Source organism: Phyllostomus discolor, chromosome 5 (assembly GCF_004126475.2).
Source record: "Phyllostomus discolor isolate MPI-MPIP mPhyDis1 chromosome 5, mPhyDis1.pri.v3, whole genome shotgun sequence".
In the NCBI taxonomy this organism is placed as follows: domain Eukaryota; kingdom Metazoa; phylum Chordata; class Mammalia; order Chiroptera; family Phyllostomidae; genus Phyllostomus; species Phyllostomus discolor.
The window spans coordinates 70462290-70468289 of NC_040907.2; the positions used below are offsets into that span (position 1 = coordinate 70462290).

The 6000-nt window shown below is 44.8% G+C and overlaps 1 protein-coding gene across 4 annotated transcripts in view; it reads right to left on the bottom strand.

Annotated features, from left to right (window-relative positions):
- The window catches only part of TGFBR3 (transforming growth factor beta receptor 3), a 198913-nt gene extending 194849 nt beyond the window's left edge, over nucleotides 1-4064 (bottom strand). For 3 of the 4 annotated variants that reach the window (XM_036026412.1, XM_036026413.1, XM_036026411.1), the window contains exon 1: nucleotides 3695-3827. The gene's annotated coding sequence lies outside the window, so the exon portion shown is untranslated. Of the gene's footprint in view, nucleotides 1-3694 lie in introns of all 4 variants that reach the window. The other variant, XM_028511425.2, reaches the window with a different exon arrangement.
- Nucleotides 4065-6000: the final 1936 nt, after the last annotated feature.

The window sequence follows — 6000 nt, forward strand, 5'->3', positions numbered from 1 at the left end:
AAAATACAAGGAAAATGCTCCAAAGGACAGATTGAAACAGCAATAGCATCACTTTTAAAATAAATTAAGAGGGGAAAAATAAAGACTGTCCTCATTAACTAATGAACCTGACAATCATAATGTGTGTTTGCCCAATAGCAATGAAAGAAGCGGGGGTGGGGAGACATTTTTAAAATGGATAATCAAGAACAAGGGTAATTCGAAATGACCACAGAGCTAATTCATCAGAAAGATATTACAGCAATGTTAATACTTACCAGTCATCCTCTAAATTCTGACCGTTCTGTCTGTGAAGCTTGAAATATAAAGTCAGAACTTTCTACAGATTTACGATGCCAGGAAATTGGTCATCGCTTAGGTACTAAAGAAGTCAGGAGTAATCACCTTTTTAGGACTACTCAAAGGACATAGAGTCCTTTGGCCCCGGGCACTTAGACCCGGATTCTGTCTTCAGAAAAGCCAGCATCACTTGATTTTTTTTACAAGGTACGACCAAGTTTGCATGCAAAAGCCAAAGATTAATTCCTTTGAGACTTAAAAAAGAATGGGACAATACCTTCCTTTAAACAAACCAATTTTGTCAATCTATAAAGGGTTTCTACCACAAAGCCCCAGGAAGCCTGAAGTATCTTGGCCGCCTGCTGCCAGAGGATTGTTACAGGACAATTAATTTGCTAAACTCCAAGACCAGGAGCCAGAAGCCTGTGAGGGAGCTGGGGCTGGATAAACCTTTGCTGATGGAGTGGCATGGATGAGTGCGGAAGGCTAAGTTAGATCCTAACTAAAATGCTACTCTAAAGTCTCAGTGCACTGTTGAGATCTAGAAGGCAGCAACTAAAATTTGAAAGTTATGGTATTTTAAAATAAGATCCCCTTGACCCTAACTTGGTAAATGAAATAAAGTTAAGTCAATAGTACCTGATACATAGGAAACAAGAAAGGAAACCGGCCTACAAAACTACAGAGATCCAAAACTTCTTTAAAAAGTCAGCATGACTATATTTTTCCAAACATATTAATTCTTAAATATCGTTTGTATTATATTTACAGGTATGAGTGTCTATAGACACACTATTCTGAACTATTACTATACTAACTTCTGAACTATGCTTCTGAAGTATTACTATACTAACTTAACATATTAGCTTCTGAAGAATGCACAGTGATGGAAATGCTGTTATGCAGGGTAACAATCCCTTCTTGTTTTGAACTTGGAAGATATTAATGAAAAATGAAAATGATAGGATTGCATGTGCACCAACCTCCCTGAGAATAAATTCACAACATGCAGTTGTTTACAAAAGACAAATGAGGATCATTACAAAAAGATTCACAATGATTCAAAGATATCCTGGACTCCTTGTTCTCCTAAATAATTTAAAATATTATTCAAAATACACAAAACTACTTTACAGTCACCCCTTAAGGAAAAAAACTACATGTGTATTTAATATCTGTCCAGCCACCACAGAGTTGACATATATCCAACATGCAAGCCTTGTCCTCAAGGTCATTCTCATTGTCATCAGTTGAAATTAAACCCAGCTCTCCATTGTAAACTCAGAAATCAACTTGGTTATTTTGCTGATAAATTCAAAACATTTTCCATTTCTGAAATGTGTGCTTAATGCCCTAAAAACTGGTTTACAAGCCTAATAGACATCAATACTGTGTTATGCTCCCCCTGTTGGCTAATATTCAAAATAACAATGAATTCCCCAGGGGTTGCCTTTGAAGTGCTGGGGTTTAAAAGTAAGTTGGTGACTTTTATATTTAAAAACATGAGCTGGAGCAACAGTTGTTAAGCAAGACTGCCATGTAATGGTCAGATTCCATCAAAACAGGAAAAATTAAATTTGACAAATGAAAAAGTAAAACTGAAGGGCAAAAAAAAAAAATGCTGAAACCTTGAAACACTAAACAATGCAGAACTAAAGCCAAAAGCAGAGAACACCAAGAAACAGAGCAACATCCTTTAACTGACACAATGGCATGAAATCAATTTCATTTTAATAGCCCTTAAGGGGGTAAGAATTATTTCCCTGCCTCTTGTGCTAACCCCAAGCTGTTTCCTAAGGAAGACAAGTAACACTGACCAACAATGTCTGGAGAATTAATAAAAGAAATTAAGAGTAAAGATCCATATTCATTAACACAAATCAGTCCTATAGATAATTTCTTGGAACCAGTTTCAAAGGAGCTGTGATTTGGCACCCCTGTATCACCTCAACTAACCACACATACCATATTTGTGTTTCAAAGGATATGTGTCCAACTCAGACGGGAAACTGAACAATGGGAGAAGACGACTGGACGCACTGCACACTAATCTGACTGCACTTGCTGCTCTCTGCTAAGTGGCTAAGCTAACTCTGGAGTCAGAACTAAGAGAAAGTTGTGTAGGAGCTTGGGCAAGTAACTAACCTCTAGTATCTTACCTGTAAAATGGGGCTATTACTTTGTTTACCATATAATTGGTGTGAGGATTAAATGCAACTGTGTCGGAAAGTCATTTAAGAGAGTGTCTGGTACAGAGTTTGGGCTCAATAAACGTTAGCTATCATTATTACGCAAAAGAAAGTGCTAATTTCACACTGAAGTAACTGTTTGCAGGCTAACGTACCATTTCAGAAAAATTAAAAGGTTTTGACATGTGCTTTGCTACTTGCAGAGACTACCGTCCTCCCTAACAGTTCGCTTATTTCTCTCGGAGATGGAGTTCAGAAAACGCCTGGCTCCCCACCTCAGTCTGTCAGCCCTACCATCCCCTACCCTCTTTTGCTCTTCTGTCACCTCGGGGCTCTGGACAAGCAGCACTAACACAGCAACCCTATGAGGCCAGTGCTATTATAATTCCCATTTCACAGCTAAGGAAACAGTGATTTTCTCCTCTTGGCTTTTCTTTTTTTTTTTTTTTTAGACCCTAAGTCTATTAAGTTGTACTCTGTCAAGGCGATTCACGTTTGACAAGCCGGTTTACAACACTACATGATTATGGAAAGTGGGGCAAATACTCCAGTAAGGACAAGACTGCAACCAGATTGTCCTAGCAACAATCCAAAATTCCCAAGCTTGTTTTAACCAACTGAACGAGAGAAGCCTTCAAAATAAACTGGGTAAGGTGGCTAATAAGTTACGGGACGGGACGGGGACGGGGCGGGGGGATGGGGGGGTCGCGTTCTTTGGGGGCACTGGGCTGCAGGGCTCCGACGCCCACACAGCGAGCACTCTAAGGGTGCGGCCCGCAGGGAGCGCAGCTCCGGTTGGTTCAGGAGTCCCACGCCTCTGCAAGGGCAACTGAGTGCAAACCCACAACAAACTTCCCACCGACGCTGTCACGCGCTCAGTGGGAAGTGGCCGGAGCGCCCTGCGGCGAAGAGTGAGGACAGGCGTGGAAAAGTCTGCCTCAGCTCAAAGTAGCAAGCTGCCCATCAGGGTGGCCGCTCCCCATGCACCGCTGACCATGGGTCCTTGGCTCCTCGGCGCCCAATCCACGCCACCCTTCCAAGCCCCGGGATCCAGGCTCTGCCGCCGAAGCGACCCGACTTTGAAGCAGGCGCGGAACCCGGCGCAGCGCCCAGAGCACTGCGCAGCCTGCAGTGCCCACGGCCAGGACGGGTGCTGCTGGACTAGCGGTGCGCCCAGGGTAGTCCCGGCATGGACTGCAGCACTGCGGGGCTGGGCAGGCACGTACCTCGGAGGCGGTGTGTCAAGCGGAGATCCACCCGCTGCAAGTTGGAAGGAAGGCAGAGGAAAGTTTCCCCGCCCAGCGTTCGCGGGCCGCGAGCTCCGGCAGCTGCTGCGCAGCGGCTCAACTACGCCATCCGGACCCGCTGGAGACTTTCACCTCCGGCAAAAGAGCTCCGGGAATCACACGGGAAAGTGGCCAGGCGCGACAGCCACCGACTTGCCTCCCTCACTCACTAGGAAGAGGAAAGCGCCGCTCGGTGTCCCTGAAAACCTCGATTACCCCCATCGGGCCGACCCAGAGCACTAGCTAGCCCTCACACACGCGGGCGGGGATGGGCAGGATGCCTCAGCAATCAGCGCGCGGGGGGAAGGGCGCTCCTCCCCCGTCAGCCCCACTGAAGGCTCTGGGCCACGGAGAAACTCCTCCTACTGCCTCCCGCCTCCTCTCTCCTCCCCCTTTTCCTCCGGTACTGATGGATGAGCCCCGAGGGCTGCTTGGGCTTGTGTTTCCCTTCGACCATCAAGGAAGGAAAAGAAGAAACTCCGGGAACTGCCGGGCTGCTGCGCGCCCAGGTTAGGGCAGCGGGAGGGGGTCCCAGTCCTCCAGGAAGATTGCGGTGGGAGAGGCACAAGTATGGGGGTGCGAGCTGCAAAGACTCGCTCCCTCAAAATAAGTCCTTCAAACTTTCCAGGGCTGCCTGGAGGAGTCGGATTTTTATTTGGTTACCTCTGTCTTGATATTAAATTTCTAAAACCTCCAGTAATTTGATCACACCTTCCTACCCACTTCCTAGCACAACCCCCTTGCACATATTCATTCTGTCCCTATTGCTTTTCCACCTCCAGTCCTGCTTGTTATCTCAAGATGCGCTCTGGTGGTAAGCGCCAACCGGCTTGCCTCCTCCTAACAGCTGGGAGTGCACTACCCAGCTGGTCCCGTACTTGCTATATAAATTGGTATAAGTAAATAGCTAGGTCAGCATTACTGATGGCGCGACGTAAACCAACCTGTCGGCGGCATTGCGTCTTCCAGAGGACACGTGCCTGGGAACTACCCTGCAAGGGTTGATGAGTGAAGTGATCAGAACACCACTTTGATACTTTCATTTACACTCCATTTTTTTTCTCTTAAAAGATACACTTAAATTATAGCACATTTTTACCAAAAGTCTGGTTAAATGACCATAGTCTCTGAAAGGTTTCCGAGACCCAACTTCCAGCTCTGATTGCTGGCCGCCCTTGGACTAGCTGTGTGACCTTGGACAAAGGGCTTAAACCTTCCACCTCTCCTTTCTTCCTTGTAAAATGAGGAGGTTGGCCTAGGAGACCTCTTTCAGTTTTAAAGTATTATGGCCTAAACCTTTGATATGTTGGCAAATGGAATTGGGGGAGGGTATCTTGTATTATTGTTTATATTATTATTTGGAAAGTTTTTAGACTTCTCTACTTTGAGAGAAGAGGAAGTATTTCTCATCCTTTTTGTTTTGTCCCTACTCACCCAAGTGGAGGGACTTTCACAAAGATCAAATTGTCGCTGATCACCTGTATTTACTGCAAAAGCTTCCTCGATGAACTATTCATTCCTAACCCATGCTTATTGAGCATCTACTGTGAGGCTTGAGCTAGGCCTTGGAGATATGCAAGGGTATGACACCCTAAAGGAGCCAATGGTCTGGGTGGAGTTAGCCTCATCTTTTTGATATACATTTTTAGATTTAAGGTGTTTAATTTCTCTCATAGACTCAAATTACATAGTATTCATGCCTCAAATTTTCGTTTTAGTTTCAAGTGCAGACATGAACACTTGAACTGGGTGTGACTATTTAATTCTGCATTTAAATGTATCAATCATGTTAAGTAAGGCTTACTAATTTCTAAATCAAATGGCATAGTAGAAGCAGAGAAAAAAAACAAGTCCTAAATAACTTAGCAGCACCTTGTCTTTAGAGAATGAAGTGACTGTCCACCATGGAGCCAGCTTCTCACAGTATGACCATCAGCATCTATTGGACAATTAATTACTCTGTGCCAGGCAGAGTCCTAAACACTCTATACACATGAACAGATTCACTTCTCACAGCCCCATAAGGCTATCCCCATGTGCTGAGGACTCACAACTAGCTGAGGGGGAATCACTCACAAGTAGGAGGGCCAAGGTTCAAACCCACACCCATTCAGCTCTGAGCCCAAGTCTTTGACAACCAGGCCGTACCACAAAATCTTTACATATTGGCAACATGAAAGATTCAAAGATGGGGAAGGGGGAACTGGTTGGTTGACTTGGATTTTTTTTCAAAACATTTTTAAAAT